The following is a 16,217-nucleotide window of genomic DNA, read 5'->3' as shown; positions in this document are numbered from 1 at the left end:
AGAATCACTAAGATAGGACACTGACAGAGAAGACTTTGACAAAGGACTGTGCTCTCTACATCCTTTTTCAGCAGCTTGCCATGTATGAAACAATTGTTCTGGGCACAAAGGTTAGCACATCATTACCTTAATTTGCTTAATGACTTTAAGTGGTTTTTGTCCTTAACAGTTCTTATAGCTATTTTTAGCCATATTGTTTTAGAGATAAACCCTGAAGAAGGTTTCAAGATAAGCGACATGCAGCATTGGGTGTCATGTCCAATATATAATAAATGCTGTGGATGAACCCTAAAGTCTCAATTTTTATGGAGAAAATGTGATGATCGATTATAATGAAAATATTGATTTGAGATTTTTAGGACTAAACAATTGGATTTGCTTTCAAAATAAGTGGATTGTTTGTTCCCTCTCACAGGCGTCGCCAACAAGTAGCTCTCCTGTGTGCAGCCCAGCCAGCCTATGACCATCGAAGCTTTTGCTTGGCTGAATTATTATATGTATTCCAAATTTAAAAAGCATGTATTCAAGATGCAAATATGTGTATTTTCACAAGTCACAAGGTGATGTCTATAGAAACATTGTTCAATTTTCAAAATGTGTTTAAAGCTAATATTTTAGTAGGAGAGATTTATTACTCATATTTATACTTTGGTGCCAGGGGAATTGCAGCTAAGGTTTGTATGTACTACCCATGTAATATTTCATTTTAAATTGTCAAAGCCTTTTTGATATTAATACTGGAACCCTGCCTAATGCACCAATGTGATGTTCACTTTTACATTACTCAATCAATCAATCATGGATTTGTGAAGTGCACTACTCACCCATGAGGGTCTCAAGGTGCTGGGGGGGGGAGAATTAGGCCGCTCCAAGTCATCCGAAGAACCAGGTCTTGAGGCTCTTCCTGAATGCTTCCAGTGTGGAGGTTCGTCTGATGCCGAGGGGTAGTTCGTTCCAGGTCTTGGCCGTCTGGCTCTCCGGATTTGAGGGATTTCGGCCAGGGAGAGGTCGGTGGAGCTGAGGTTTCTCTTGGGGTCGTGGAAGGAGATTCTTTCATTGAGGTATTGGGCTCCATTGTTGAAGAGGGATTTGTAGGCATGAGTGAGCAGCTTGAAGGTCACTCTCTGTTCGATGGGGAGCCAATACAGGTCTCGTAGGTGCTGGGTGATGTGGTCCTGTCAAGGGATGCCGAGGATGAGTCTGGCTGTAGCATTCTGGACTGTCTGGAGTTCATGGAGTAGAGATTTCTTTTAATTCCGGTGTAGGGGGCATTTCTGTAGTCCAGTCTGCTTGTTATGAGTGCATGGTTGACGGTCTTCCTGGCTTCAGGGGAGATCCACTTGAAGGTCTTGCGGAGTATGCAGCTGGTGTTGAAGCACATAGAAGACATGTCATTGATCTGTCAGTTCATGGTGAGGGAGGAGTCTAGTAGGATTTTGAGGTTGTGGGCATGGTCCGTGGGATTGGGATGGTTGCCGAGGGCGCGTAGCCACCATGGGTAGTCCCACGTGGAAGGGGTGGTTCCAAGGATGAGGACTTCAGTCTTCTCCGAGATGAGCTTCAGGCAGCTGCTGCTCATCCAGGATGCAATATCCTTCATTCCTTCCTGGAAGCTGTTTCTGGTGATGTTGGGTTCCTTGGTGAGGGAGAAGATGAGCTGGGTGTCATTGGTGTAGGATACTATGCTGAGTCTGTCTTTCCTGATGATGGCTGCGAGAGGGGCCATGTAGATGTTGAAGAGCATGGGGCTGAGTGAGAAGCCTTGGGGTACTCTGCACCTGATCTCTGTGGGTTCAGAGAGGAAGGGCAGGAGTCTTATTCTTTGGGTTCTGTCAGCGAGGAAGAAGCGGACACAGTCTAGGGCAGTTCCCTGAATGCCAACGACCTGGAGTTTGGCGGCTAGTGTGCGGTGGGAGACGGTTTTGAAGGCTGCCGAGAGGTATAGTAGAATGAGTGCTGACATGTGGGCTTGGTCGAGGAGAGTACGGACGTCGTCTATGGTGACTAGATTGGCGGTCTCGGTGCTGTGATTGCTGCGGAATCTGGATTGAGAAGTGTTGAGGATTGAGTTGGATTCTATGAAGTTCGTGAGCTGGTTGTTGACGATCTTCTCTGTGACTTTGGCGTGGAAGAGGAGGAGGGAGATGGTTCTGTAATTCGTGAGATCTGTCGGGCCTGCAGTGGAGTTCTTGAGGAGGAGTTTAACTTCTGCTAATTTCCAGCCATTGGGGAAGGTGCCTGTTTCGAGGGAGCAGTTGATTGTGCGTCGCAGTTCAGGTGCCATTGTGGGGGCAGCTCTGCAGAGGATGTGCGGCGGGCAGGGTTCGTTGGGTGCTCCTGAGTAAATGCGCCTCATGGTCTTTGAGGTGTCTTCTTTGATGACCGGACCGGGGTCCAGGCAGTGATGGTCGGCTGGGTGGCGTTGCTAGTGGCAGGTTCGGTGTCTGTGCCTTGAGTCTGTTCATCAAGTTGTTGTAAAGAGTCTTGATCTTGTGATGGAAGGAGGAGCCAAGTTTTTTGCAGAGATTCTGGGAGGGAGGGACGACCGAGGTTTCGCTGGGCGGTTTGGTGAATTCTTGTATGATTCTGAAGAGTTCCGTGGAGTTGCAGGAGTTGGAGAGGATTCTGTCCTGGATGAAGTTCCTCTTCGTGGACCTGATGAGTTGGAGGTGTTCTTTCATGGCGGTCTTGTATTGCTGTTCCTCTACGCTTTCTCGAGTCATCAGCACATGCACTTGGATTCTCGGAGGTTAGTGGGAAACCAGGAGGCCTTTGAGGAGCATTGTCTGTCAGAGTTCTAGAGGGGGCGTACGTGTTTGCGCAGCCTATGAGCCATCTGTGGAGTTTGTTGGCTGCAGAGTGTGCCTCGGTCATGGTGGGAGGAAGGGTGCGGCTGAGGGCGGAGTTGAGGTGCTCTTCGGTGGTCTTGCTACAGTTTCTGTATGGGGGTGTGGTGTGGGCTTGTGGATGGTGGGTTTCGAGAAGGAGAAGTGGACCCAGTGGTGGTCAGTCCAGAGGGGCTGTGTGGTGTGGCTGATGTGGTCCAGGGTGTGTCCTGCTTTATGAGTGGGGGTGGTGGGAGCACGAACAGGCAGGGTGGGGAGGGACCACGGGTCAGCAGCGGGGAAAAAAGGGAGGGGAGCGGCAGCAGTGTAAAAAGACGGGTAAAGCACAAAAAAAGAGACAAAAAGGAAAAAAGGCACAAAAGGCAACAAAGCAACAACAGGCAGGGGTACAAAAATAACCAGGCAACAAAGGTACAAAATACCACAAGACGCAGGAGACAAAGGCACAAAAGGGCACAACACGGTCAAGTTAAAAACAGAAATACAAAAACAGGGCATATACAGTTAAGAGCAGGGCAAGCAGGCAGAAGACTGGCTGGGCGGACCAGCAGAAGAGCAAGGCTCTCCCACTGGACCACCAGGGCAGGAGCCTGTGGGTGGAGGAGGGCATTTAACACCTTACTTGGATGCAGGGAGGTGCAGGGGGCAACAGCACAATGACGGAGCTGCCCGAGGGGAGAGCAGTTTGCCTGACCAGGAGGTCAGAGGTCTGTACTGGGCGTTCATAAACAGCAATATAAGCGATACGACAAATGTACTGATATTCAATTATGCTTAATAGAAATGGTGCATTATGAATTAAAAGCGATAAAAAAAGCTCTTACAGCATCAAGTCATTGTATTTCTGGAAAGCAGCAAAAGAGCACTACGTTATAGGACAAAGGAAATCCCAGTACGGGTGTTCCGAAGAGGTGGATTCTTTAGATGCATGTTTGAAACATGTAGTAGTTGCTCTGGCTGTGGGTACCAGTCATGAAACAGCTTACCAACGTCCGTAGTTGCTGAGTTTCACTCCTTGGAGGGGGTGCAATGCTCAAGTAAACCCCTTTGTCACGCGCAGAAACAGCAAGCAAGGAGCGGTGGGTAGTCCATTGTCTTTGCCTAGCTACCAGTCCTTCCATAGCACTTGTGCTGGGAACAGTAACTAGAACTAGTATTAGTAGCTCTGGATGATTTTCATTGAACATAAGTAGCTCTTGTTACAGAAAAGGTTGAAGACCCCAGTGTGCTGGTTTGGCAGGGTTGGGACCTTTCATCTGTATTTGTGAACCAAACCTGCACTTCCCATCTGCACTCATGTGGACTCTGAAAGCCACTTGAGGCACCCAAAAAGAATGTTGTACTGTATTGAACCCTTGGGGAATGTTGTAATCGGAGATCTTGTTTGATAATCAGATTGATTAGAAACAAGAGCATGCAAGGCAGAAAGCAACAAAGAAAGAGAGAGAAAATCCTTGATATTTTTATTTTTCTCAGACACATGTCAAATATTCCATACAGTTTATTAAGTTAGGGAGCAGTAGTCCAAAGCATGTTAAGGTAGGAAGCATCTTTCCATTGAGATGCTGCCTACATAGGAGGAAACCATGTCTATTAGGCTGCATAATTGAATAGAAGCAATCCAACAAAAAACTGTTCCAGCTTAAAAAATCATAAAAGTTAAAAAGAAAAGGAGGTTCTGTGATGCAATAGGGGCTTTCCCAGTGTTGTGGAGGACAGCAATTAGCAGGCCCTGATCATTTTTGATGGTGGCATCATGCTCCATTTTCTTTCCTGCTTCTAGAAGGTCCAGCATAAGACTTTCATAAAACGAGAAAGGTGGTGTGTAAGAAATGGGGTTATTGGTTGGCTGTTGGGGGGAACCTCACTCAGGCAACAACCCCAATACTTGTCTGGGTGAACCACAAAAGTCACAAAATTAACATGTGCTTAACCCTCTGGAAGCACGATTCAAAAGCAGTCAGTCTTAACTTAGGGGCAATGTGTAAAGTATTTGTGTAGCACTTACACAGTAATAAATGAAAACATAGCACAAGAAAAATCCCACATCAATTTGAAAAAATAGAAAAAATCATAATAAATAAAATGACACCAAAACAAATAAAATGTAATCAGTATAATCAGAGGTATGATTTTTTGGGAAAAATAGAGACTAAAAGATCAAAGTGCCAACCGCAGGTATCTGGCACGCAAGTCCCGGGCATAATCAAACATTAAGGATGACTGCAATGGAGCATGGGTAGGATGCACCAGATGGATTGGGTCTGGTCTCGGGTTACCTTCAGATTTAGAAGACATTTTGAAGAAAATTTCTTAAGAAGGTACAGTGCAGCAGTGCAAGGCAGCCAGCAATATCTGAGGAGGAGGCGTTGTTGGGGAGTCGTTGGATGGAGATTTCTATCTTCGGAGTTTGTCACTTTTTTGGAAGTTGAAAATCTCCCATGAGGTGATGCTGCAGCCTTGAGTCAACAAGGGATCCACAAGGCCAGATACCTTCGCCAAGAGGTGTCGCTGAACAGGATTTGCTGCTACGGAGAAAAACGTACTGAGAAGTCAGTTCGACCGGCAATGCACCTTGGGTGGATCAGCAAGCAGGTACGTTCTGGTCTTCTGTTGGTTCTGAGGGCACTTTTTGGTGAAACTTTTTCCAGGTCCCAACTTTTACGGTTAGACAGGAGAAGCACCTTTAACACCACAACCAAGGCTCCAGAACTTAGGGGGCACCAATTGGGGGGTTAGACTCACTCAAGCAGAGGTTGGGGGCAGAGTTCAAGGCCTCTGGAGCATGCTATGTCCCTGTAGCTCACACAAAAGGCCAGCCAATTAGCCTTTTTTTAGTTTTAGACAGCGTGAACCTGATCCGAAGGTATCAGAGCGCTTTACATGAGCACCAGTTGTGTTACAGACAGACACATTCATTTTTTGTTAGGCACGGGGAGATTAAGTGATTTGCCCAGAATCACAGGATGTTGTGTGGGGGAATCTTGTAAGGTACCCCCACATCTGGTTCTGGAAAGTTCTTCCCTTCCCTTTCCAGGGCTCCACGAAGTCTGGGGTGATAAACAACCAGTGTCAAGTTCCTTTGTGTGTGCTGGAGGCAACCCCTTTGAAATGGAAGTGGAGCTGGGGACAGTTCGACCCTGAACCATCCTGTCCGGATACCCCCTCCTGCCAGCACCCTGACCCGCTCTGTCTTGCTGTCTGGGTGGAATTCACAAAGTGCAACAGCTAAGCTATTCACAGTCATGTGACCCAGGACACTGGCAGCAGGTACCAATAGTTAGGGCAAGAAAATGACAACTTTCTAAAAGTGGCATTTTCAGAATCGTGACAAAAAAAACGTTACCAATGAAAAGGATTTTAAATTACAATTCATTTTAGTAAAAACGTGATATTTCTACCTGCTCCCAATCAGAAATTAGCACTTATTAATTATAATTAGTTAACCCATGGTTATCCAATGGGAGATATAGTCCTTACAGTAATGAAAAACAAATGTATTATTTTTTTCACTATCTGAACATGTAAAATTTAAAAACACATGTCCTACATTTTAAATGCAATGCACCCTGCCCTATGGGCTTTTTAGGGCCGACATTAGGGGTCACTCATATGTATTAAAAAAGTTTAAGATTAACAACAGGTTTATTTTGACATTTAAATAAGGGATTGCACACCCTATTTAATCAGTTTCTTTTCCAATATTTTCACAATTTCTTCGAACGCTCTCAAGGCAAACCCTTTGGCGTTCAGCTCCTGGTTCGTGCTCTGTTCATGCATGTGTAATAACTTCAACAAAAGCTGGTGTCCAGATCATACCACAGTCCCAGGGTGTGCAGCCTAAATGTCGCCCATTGTATTTCAGTAACAATCTTGTTGAACTCATTTTAATCTATTTTAATCCATTTTAGACAAAACAAAACATGCATATTCAAGAAGTTTTTTGTATTTTTATTTGCATCATGGTGATTACTGTGCAGGTTCACATTTAAAAATTTGGTTTTTATCTGATTGCATGTGGGCTCTTCGGTATTCACATTTAATTGTTTAGGGGGTGTCTTTTTCGCAAGCCATGGTTTATAGCATATATTCTAAATCTGTAGGGGATTACATTTAACTGTATTTTTACGCTTATCATGTGTTTTGGAAGCAAGTTAATTGATGTTTATGCTGATAGGACCTTTTTTAATTCTCATATTCTAGTTACCCCTGGTGACCGGACCTCTCCCAAAATACATTGGGTTTTCTTGAGTTTGGATCACATAATCATTGTAACAAGCAGAGGAATTACGTTTTAAATAACTTTTCCACAGTAATCACCATCTTGCAAATAAAAACACGGAAGACTTGGGTATGCACTTTTTATTTAGTTTAAAATGGATTAAAATGGATTAAAATGAATACAACAACATTGTTGCTGAAATACAATGGCTTACGGGCTAATATTTAGGCTGTGCACTCTGGGACTGGGGTACGATCTGGACACCAGCTTTTGTTAAACGTTTATTTTGCCAGGTCACATTGGCAGTTTTAAAGCTGCACTACAGGCTGTGGTGGGAGGCCTGAGACATGCTTCAAAGTGCTATTTTAGTGTTTGGCACAATGAGTGCTGCAGGCCAACTAGTTGCATTTAGTTTACAGGCCCTGAGTACACGTAGTACCACTTTACTAGAGATTTGCAGTAAATCAAATGTGGAGAGAGAGCACAAGCACTAGAGCACTAGTTATTAGTGGTTTAAGTACACAGAGTGCTATGGTCAGCAAAAACGAAATTCAGAAAACAGGAGGGGGTGAAAGTAAAATGTTGAGGGAAGGCCATACTAAGGATGACAGATCTAAGAAGGTGACAGCTGCAAGTGGCAGCTATTTTGGGTCCCCAATGCGACTTAATTCACAGCAGGAGGTCACAAATCCTGGCAACTTAATGGCATTGTCCATGTTGGGCAGGAAATCCAACTGCAGGGATGGATGAATTTAAACTATGCAGGCCATGGGCAAATTCAGAAAACTTCATACATCTTTGAAAAAATGTGACACTTCCAAATTTTCCATGAATACACAGATGTAGTTAAAGTCCACCACCATTATCCAGGACTGCTCCACCCATAATAGTAAAGGCTATTAAATGAAATATTGAGCCTGGAAATATAATCTGTAATGTTATGAGCAAGATGACCACCACCACACACACAGAGCACTTACCATATTTGAAAAGGGACTCCCTCCGGTTTTATATTACTCCAATGCAATTTGTGCAGTGATTGTGTGAGAGAATGATGCAATGTTTTAAGACTGAAGGTTTAAAAGTGTAAGAGAGAGAGTTTGCTAGTAGACTATAGAGCTGTCTGATACTCATATGAGGTAGAGTAAAACGATTCACGATGACCACCCGGATCCCTGCAGCTCACTGCTTCAGTGCATGACTTGTGTATAGTTATGGATAAACAACTTGCTCTGACCCATACTGGACCCGAGTCGCATTCATTTTGTAGTACTCCTGGGTTACTGTTGAATTCCAGGATTAAGCCAGGAGCACTGCAGGAGTAAGTCATACATACTCATAGCAAAATCTTTGTGAATCCGGCCAACTGTGTGTGTCAGTTGTGCTTAGATCGTACAGGTGTATGGTGAACTATAAATATTTGGTAGGGTTGAAGCAAAAGCATTTGTATAGTGCAAGGCACATGGGGGCAAAGTCCGCCCGTCATCCTACCGGGGTTTGGGACCGCCCGCCATAAGGGAGGGGGTCCTGTGGGGGGTGCCTGCCACTTTCCCGTGTGCACCCCCCACCTCTCCTTCACTCTGGGGGGCCCTCAGGGGGCCCCCAGAGTGAAGACCGCATTCCTTTCCGTGGCGGCATCGCAAGTCGACCGGGGCGGAAAAGCGGCGGTCCCCCCCCGCCATCCTTATATGGCGGATGGCAGGTGGATTGCCCCCGCCAGGCTGGCGGTGGCTACCACCAGGCTGGCGGGGGCAATCCGCCGGCCATCCTAATAGGCCCCCATGTCTGACCCTCCATGATTTAGGCGGCAAGAGGGAAGAAACACAATACAAGATACAAAACTCAAAAGCAGGTGTAATCATCTCAAGCAAGGAAGTTCTGCAATAAGTTTTAGAGATGGTGTCCTGTTAATGCTCTTTTTTACAATTACATAAATATGTGATAAGCTGCATTAAAACACTTGGTTAGTGCACATCTGAATTAAATAAACATGAGTAGCACCTAAAACAGCTTGGACATACGTTTTTGTAAGAAAACGTGTAAGTTACTTGTACCTGAAGGTCAAGAGGCAGCGACCTCCATGATTAACTTGTAATGTTGTTACATACCTTTAATACAGTGCACCAGTAATTTATGTGTAAAAGCATAACAGCAGGGCTTTATGTTTTTTGGTGGAGCCGCCTCTCATTCTGATATATATCGGGGTTGACGAATACCAAGTCCGTTTAGTCTTTATTCTACCTCATGCCTCTTTCTTGCACCACCCTATAATTCTTGTCTCATTATCTCACTTATTCAAGTCCTTTTTATGCCTACATTCTCCCTTTGTGCCAGTTTTTCTAACTCTCTCTTTTTAATTCTTTCTCCCATGTCTCCTTTTCTTTTTCTTATTTCGGGACAATGTTTAATGAGGAAACTTAAGTTACGGTCCCCAGAAATGAGTGGCCATGTGCATCTCCTGCAAACACTTGCACAAATGAAGCACCGATAAGAGCAGAATGACAGACTGTGAGAAATCTGGTTTTGGGAGGCCCAGGGAAATCAGAAGTAACTGGCACCCAACTGTGTCAACTGGGGCCTTTCACCTCTTGAGTTTGTGGGATCTATACTGTGAACCATTAAACTGTGGTCCAAATAATCTTTGAGCCCTTAACTCTCAGGGTAATAAGGCTAGAGCAGTACAAAGCTGACTCAGGAAGCTGCTGTGGGCTGGAAACTCAGAACTCAGCAGTGCATAAAATAACTGTTAATAAATCAACGTCCAGTCAGTGCTTTTACTTTTAAACAGCAAAAGGTCTTTAATGTTAGTACAATTAAGTACAAAGTTATAAATATGTACAAAATGGCACATTCAAATGCCAATTGTAGCCCCTCCTAGAAGGGTCTTGCAAACTAACTGGGACACAAATTACATACCCTAAAAAAGTTTAGGCACTGTAACTACCCCATAATTCTAAACTAAACTAGTTATTTTTTAGATAATTTTGATAATTTGTGCTCCAGTACACCTCTCCCCTAAAAGGTAAACACCCCTTATAGTCACCTTTAGTAAACAATTAAAGAAAATACACTATTAATAGGTCCTCTCTGATTAATCATGCTCAATTGATAACAACAACAGCCGATGGTTGTAGCAAGGAGAGATAACATTTGATCTTCATTATTAATGAGCCAAACCTATTGACTCTGCCACAAATGTTCATAATCAAAAAGATCACTTCCATTCAAAATCTACAACAGACATGATGCACTACCCCATGAACAGTTACAAACTCTAGGCCCCATGCCTGGACTGAAGATGAGCCCACCCTCTCTTATGTACATCTATTCTCCTTCCAGGGAAACGTAGACTGAGCTCCCCCACATCCCATTGGGTGGATTGTGTGGGATTGTTGCAGCTCAGAGCATGCCCCATATTCACTTTCAGTAGAGTGCAGGTGTCGCTATCTGTGGCCCCAAAGAAAAGAATATGCAATATTTGAGTCCGTGCTAGGGTTTATGGGGCACTCATTTTGCTCTAATTGATAAGGAAGTGTGGTTGATATTTCCAAATGAGGCAGCCCTTGCACTTCCTTGGGGCACCCTTATGGCTGAGTGGTCTCCATGCTTTGTATGCTACTCGGCAATCTCAGATCCAGCACTGGATGAGGACTTCAGCCTTCTACCATCCTTGCGTACCTCTTCACTAAAGCACAGGGAGACACTAGGGCTCAGGGTGCACTGGGTCACTAAACTTACACAGGGCCAAGGTATTCAGGCACAGGGGTTCCCCTGAGCAGTGTTATGCTACCTTCTGGATGATCCCCCAGATTGTAAATGGGGATCAATTTTGTCAGAAGGACAGGTTGTCCAAAAGTCTCCCCGCGACCCAATTCCTTACGTATTGTTGACATGCTAGCACCCTTCTGCTAGAGATTGTCTTAAAGCTGCAGGTGCCACTTGCTCCAAGGCACCTATGACAGGTATGCACCTCAAGGAAACTTTCTGTAACCGAAGCCAGACTTCTGCCTGTCCTCCCTTTGCCCCATGTGTGAGCGGACATCCTCCAGGTCACGTTGCAAAGAGGTGGTACTAAAAGCTATGGAGATTCATACACCATTCCCTTCCTCAATCAGTAGAATTTTAATCTCCCTTGGAATGCCTTTTTGTGTTCCTGGGCTTTTGATCAGCTGGGGCAGAGGAGCAATTTAGATCAGGCAATGTATAATTCTGAAGAATAAGACAGATTCCCAATTTCTTTTTTGTGTATTAGTTTGCCACTACATGTTTGAACTATTCTATTTAAGGTAGATTTGGATGGAGAAAACTACTGTAGTTATGTGATCTGTTAAATATGGTGTCTGTTGCTAGTCTTTTACCGTAGGAGTGGAAGGACCTTTCGTTTTTAATAATCTATAAATCCAGGGATTCTTCACAATGACTATCTGCACATCCACTGTTTAACCACTGTAAATCCTGATAAGGCACTGATTTAGTATCCAGGAGACAACTTTCTCAAACAAAGAGATCTATCATCTAAGATATTGACAGTTACGTTGAGGATATTGATCCTTGTAGCACTGAATAGATCATCAACCAATTCAATATATGAAAGCTCTGGACTGTGTGAGACTAACTGTTAGATGCTTTGTTTGTTCCAAAATGCAGGGAGGCACCATATTTACAACAATACCCCTGTGTTTTTCCTAGCGCTAGTGCTAAAAAAAGCTGCCTAGTGCCAACGCAGAGATCCTTGAGTCATAGTGCAAGGGTGCCTGAGTTGCAGGGAATGATTTTTTATGTTCACATAATCAAAAATGGCGATTTTCTTTTTGCGAAAGCAAGGAAAAATAAAAGTATTTCTCTTCAATGCGCCATTCTAACACCTGCTATTGCATGACATTCGTTTTTGACGCTGCCTCAGATTTACACCTCCATGTAAATCTGCCGCAGCACCAAAAAGCAGAGGATGTTGCAGTGGAACGACCACAGCAACATCATTTCTCGCTCTTTTCACGCAGACACCTGCGGGAAACTGTAGCATATTTACATAGTGGTGTTAAGCCACAAAAAGTGGCTTAACACCACTTTGTAAATATGGTCACAGCATTGCGTCACCTGAACGTGCAAAAAGTGACCTTCCAGTGGCGCAATCCCCTTGTACATATGCCCCTTATTCAGTAGCGGTTGGTGGTGGGAGTAGCTGCCGGGCGGTGACATGGGGAGGGGGAGGGCAGGGTGGGGGGTAGTAATCTATGGATTATGGAGGATTACAGGTTAGTAAACACATAAATAAATAATACAAATTTTGTTGCGCGCACTGCATCCCCAAATGCGATGCAGTGCACGCAACAAAATTCGGTTTATTTATTTATATGTTTACTTACCTGTAATCCTCTGCAATCCATATATTACTACCCCCCACACTGCCCCTCCCCCTCCCCACGTCACCGCCCGGCAGCTACTCCCACCACCGACCGCTACTGCCCTTAGTCACATTTCATCTGAAATCCTTCTCTGTAAGACTGATTCCTACAGTATAAAAAAACATGAATTCAAACTGTTTTAATAAATCATGTTCATTCTCAGTTGTAAGGTGACTCACATAAATTTGAAGCCGTGGGAGCAACAATTATTATTATGTTTCCCAAACACATTCTCAAGCATTTTATAATTCAAGTTAAATTCAGGCTGCTTTTTAAGACTCATTCATGCTGTTGTATTTATCACCTTGGTTAAAATCTGAAGTATTATATAATTCACATTTGTTCTCGTTCTCGAAATAGCCTAGGATCAATGCTAATAATCTTTCTTTCATTGTGTTTTTTTCAAACTAATTAAACCTTACAACCTACACCATATGATAAACCATTAACCGAGTCCCCGAAAACTGGTTAATTCTGCACTAAGAGAAATACTCCCCTTATTTAAGATGCACCATCAGGTCTCAAGGAAAATACCTCTGCAATATACACATTCTCCAACTGGAAACTCACACATCTTTATAATCCTTGATAACCCTACAGTATCTAAAAATGGATTATTATATTATCAATACAATAATGACAATATTATTATTGTTGCTGTTTTTGTGGCTATTATTGCGTTTGTCAGAACCCATTTTAGAGGGCCACAGGGCAAGCAGCGGTTACTGGGCCCAACAGTTGGGGTTGAGGCCTTTTTTTCCTGGGCCAAGTACTATCAGGATTAGAGTGGTTTGAGCAGTCCAATACTCCCTTGTGGGGGAAGGGCCAGTACAGGATAGTGAACACGGCTCACAACTCAAAATATGTGCAGCAGCAGCAATAAATCATTGCGCAGCCCAATACTCACTTTTATGAAAAAAGACAAATATTTTATTTCTATCACCTAGCACACAAAAAAACATGACATTCACAAACAATTACACAGTCCGCCTTAATGTCAGGGCTCTAGTGGCTGTTTCCTGTGCCACCCCCTCCTCGCATTAGCAATACTGGTTATTCCACATTCACTATGAGTAACATCTAGGGAATACCTCACTAACAGTCTGAGTCTCAAGAGTCCACTTTGACTGTAATATAAAGTCAATAGTGTTCCAGGGCTACTGTTCTAACTGGCAGTCAAGTTCGCCCTGGCCCAACAGGCCTAAAATCAGCCTTACCTGCACCCGCAGGTTTGGAACGTCTGGAGTTCCTACGTGTGTCTTGTCCGCGGACACTCAAAGCAGCTGCAGCTGTGTTCAAATGAGTCTGTTGCACACAGCCCAGGTGGCTGCAGTCAGCAGGTGTAGAGTTCCTCACTTGCACTCTAAAGCGAACAGAGGTTCTCTGCTGCTCCACCTGCAGTTTAAAATGTCTGCTTCATCTCCCGGTGGGGCATGGTTGCGGCGATCCTTTCCGAGGTCTCTCGCCTGGGAGATGGTGTGCTGGTGCTCTCATGTTGTATTCTTGCAATCGAGGATTACAGTTCATGTTGCAGTTCTTGATGCTCCAGAGAGTCCCTCTTGCATTTGGGGTCACTGTATCTCACAGTATCTCACAATACACGGCTCTCCTCACACAGCCCGTCTGGCTGCTTGGCAGATGACAACTTTTGGGGTCTCAAACTCCCCTCCTTCCAAGCCATTTCCAGACACCAAATGTGATTTAGGTTCTGAGCATTTGGGGCCAGATGTAGGTAATTTTAATTTACCACCTCTTAAATACCGATTCATACCGAATCGGTATTTAAGAGGTGGTAAAATAGAGGGGGGGAGATGTAGGTATTTCAGGGTCGGTAAATACCGAATCTTAACGATTCGGTATTTACCGATTCTGTAAATACCGAATCGGTATTGGCCATTGATTCCTATGGGCCTTGAGGCCCATAGGAATCAATGTCAATTACCGAATCGGTAAATACCGATTCGGTAATTGTGGGAAATATTGAAGGGTGGCAGGGTGTCACTTTGACACCCTGTTGCACCCCTCAATTGTGCAAGGGTGCACATGTTGCTGACATACATGCCCTTAGGGCATGTATGTCTGCAACATGGCACTGTTTAAAAAGCAAAAAAAATGCTTTTTAAATGGTTTTCTTAATTTACCACCAACTACTAGTTGGTGGTAAATAAAGAATTCGTAAACCCTTGTAGCACTGAAAACAGTGCTACCTACATCTCAAATTACAGAATCGGTAATTTTATCAAATCGGTATTTTACCGAATCGGTAAAATTACAGATTCGGTAAAATTAACGATTCTGTAATTTTACATGCCCCTACATACCAATGTCCAAATACTGGTCGGAAACGGCCGAAAATCGGTATTTTCGGCCGTTTCCGACCGGTATTTGGACACCTACATCTGGCCCTTGATGTTTTATGTTGGGTGTCTGCTTCTTTTGAAGTGTCCACTCCTCTGCTCTCTTTTCCTCTTGAAAAGCAGTCTGGCACAGCAGGAGTGACATGAAAGCTGATAGTCCCACAACACAGGCATGGGAGTGACTAGAGTTCACACCTAGATGTTAGCCACAGTAATATGTGCTTCAAGCGGTTAACACAGGGCCCCCATCTCAAAGCTGTATGCATCTGTTATAAGCCCCATCTCCTTCTAGAGAGGTACCCAGGCCACTTCCGTGTGACCTATCACTGAATCAAAAAGCACCCTTTGAAGTGTATAGGGAAGCCTGGCCCTGCCCTCTCTCTAGTGTGTGTCCAACCCAGCTTACAGAAATGCAGCAATGAATACATTTGTCTGGGAGGATCTCTCTACCACCTCTCCATGTTTCACCATGCAGGTCTGAGTCTCTGAAAATGGAACCTTAATGTATTGTACCTTTCACAGGCACAAAAACACCCAGTGCTTATATACAACCTACACACACAGCAGAGCAATGTATCCCTCATTTATTGTACCCTCATACACACATACATACAGCACATACATTTAACATGAGTGCACTACACAGCACGGTATCCTTCATGTACTGTAACACTCATAGGTGCACATACACCCAGCACATGCATTTACTATGCATGCACTACACAGCACTACATCCTCCATATATTGCACCACTCACAGGCACACATAAACCCAACACATGCACTGACCATGCACCCAGTGCTCATTACTTCATTATGCCTATATTGTACCCTTCCCGGGCACACATGCACCCAGCGCAGATACGCCACTCATGAGCTGTGCAGCACTACACACCAAACCGATGTAGGCCAAGGGTGAGTTAGGCACGCAGCTGAGGAACTTAAAAAATGTATTATTATTTATTTTTATTTATTTATTTAGAAGTTTTCTATAGCGCTAACAAGACCCGAAGGTATCAGAGCGCTTCACAGTAGTGGGCATGAAAAAGAGAACAACATGAAACAAACCCAACACACAGGTCAAAAAGGACCAGTTCACTCCCACTGATCACTACACAGTATGCTGCCACCACCACTCTCATTCTGCTTAATTACTAGTAAAGGCAGTAGACTCTCACCACTATGAGGGTAGAATTTTGGGCACCTCTCCTGGTCCATAAAGACTGCAACCCATGAGACACGCCTATGTCATGGCACACATGCATGATCTGTGTTTACTTATGGCAACAAATATCAGCATTAGGGATCCAGACATCAATATAGTTGGGCACTCAGGGGAGAGGTACATGTCCATTACCATATGAAGGACTTTTCCGTTCCAACAGCAT

This window comes from Lissotriton helveticus, chromosome 9 (genome assembly GCF_964261635.1).
Source record: "Lissotriton helveticus chromosome 9, aLisHel1.1, whole genome shotgun sequence".
NCBI classification, from domain to species: Eukaryota; Metazoa; Chordata; class Amphibia; order Caudata; family Salamandridae; genus Lissotriton; species Lissotriton helveticus.
The sequence above is the reverse complement of the archived record's forward strand: the minus strand, read 5'-3'. Positions refer to the sequence as shown.